Source organism: Petaurus breviceps, unplaced genomic scaffold (genome assembly GCF_028583685.1).
Source record: "Petaurus breviceps papuanus isolate PSGF00001 unplaced genomic scaffold, PetGlider_PUasm1.0 174, whole genome shotgun sequence".
NCBI lineage: Eukaryota > Metazoa > Chordata > Mammalia > Diprotodontia > Petauridae > Petaurus > Petaurus breviceps.
Genome location: NW_027185761.1, coordinates 71,986,931 through 71,988,847, shown reverse-complemented (window position 1 = coordinate 71,988,847; position 1,917 = coordinate 71,986,931).

Sequence of the window (1,917 nt, the reverse complement as noted above, 5' to 3'; positions counted from 1 at the left end):
GATAGATAGATAGATAGATAGATAGATAGATAGATAGATAGATAGATGCCAGAATATTTTGGAAAATTTACCTTCTATGTCTAAATGTGCAAAGAAAAGTGAGAAGAAGCTGGATACTTATATGCAGATAATTCCAGACCTCTCCCCCCAAAAAACTTTACTTATCAATGACCTTGATATTTAAACAGAAATGGATTTTTTGGCACAATTATCTAGATGATTTCTTGAGTCCTCCATTTGATATCAGACTGTAGCAACAAGTTAAGAGCAGTTAGTGAACCAGGTTCAGTCTGGTTTGAAATCTCTGAAATGTTTATCCAAGCCTAGTGTCAAAGGTCCTAAGCAAGACATATCTGGGTATTCTAGGGGGTTTTATGCATGCATGCACACACACATGCATGCACACACACGCGCGCGCGCACACACACACACACACACAAACAGCCTCTGAAGGATTCAGGGGTCTTAAAACCTAAGGGATGACACATGGCATAGGATGACAAGTTTTCTGAAAGGGACAGAAGACAGTAGAATTCTGCCATTTGCTTAGGAGTTACAAAAGAAGCTGACATCATTGGATTAAACCACTTGGCAGGCTATGCCTTTCTAACCCTGTCATTTTTCCTTCTAAGGTATCTCATGTACTGGGACATGGAAGCAAATGAAGACTAAGTGTGTGAATGTGTAAGAATGCTACAGTGTAGAAAGTATGGAGAGAAGATGCATCAAGCAATCCAGACTCTGAATTCTGGGCAGGGAGACCCATTGCGCCAGATCCATACTTAAGCTGATCTGTGTGGGCTGGAGGCCCTTTGCCAAATAAAGCCTGTTTGAGTTCACGATCACATCCTCCTGGTGATCTTCAGTTTCTCCAACTTTTATTTTTCAGAGGAGGAGGGAAGGGGAAGGGAGATCAGCTTAAAATGGCTTATAAAAAGGGCCCAGAAAAACTTCTTGGACATCAAAAAGATCTTACAAAACAGCCTCTTAATGATTTAAGTGTAAATGAATCAGCAGCATATGGATTTTATTTTCTTTTAAAATACCCTTGGGTTTAAAAATTAAGGGGAAGAGAACATGGCAGGGCATGTTTTAGATTTTGTGTAACAGAAAACATTTCGAAAAAGAGCCTGAGATGTTTGGGACGCCCCAAACATGTTTGAGGTAGCACTTTGTCACTGTAAATGAAGAGTGTTAAGGTGTTCTAGACCCTCCTGCACTGAGATACCTTCCTTATCAGCTAATCTCATGCCAAGAACACCTACTACTAGGCTTCAAAATTAGAACTGAAGGAGAAATTGTATTCGGCTTTTAATTCATGTCTTGGGTCTGTAACTATGCAAAAGAGCAAATCCAATTTGAGGTGACCCAAAGGAGACTTGAATGGTGGCTATAAAGAGGCTAGGGGTGTTACCCATGATGATTTGCATGAGAAACTAAGTGACAGAAATGTATAAACAGAGAATGTAGTGGGAAGGAGAAACAATAGATGGGAGAGACATAATAATAAGGAATTCTGGCATCTGGGCTGAATACAGTGGAGTGTATGCATATTGGGAATGAGAAAAGGGTTATGTTGGACAAACTGAAGTCATGGGAACTGGGAAGCCAAGGTGTTAACCAAATCAGCAAATTTTCTAGTTGGAAGAGACCAAAGCCACCTGATCTAATCTCAGACCAAAAAGTATCCCATTGACAGCAAAGTCAAACATGGTAAAACATGGTTTTAAATAGATTATACCTGAAGACCTCTAAAGAGGGGAAGCCACCATTTATTCAGGTGGCTTATTCTAATTCTAGAAAATTCTAATTATTTAGCACTTTATTTTGTTTTTCATGTGTTGGTTTGTTTGGTCTATCTATCTATCTATCTATCTATCTATCTATCTATCTATCTATCTATCTATCTATCTATCT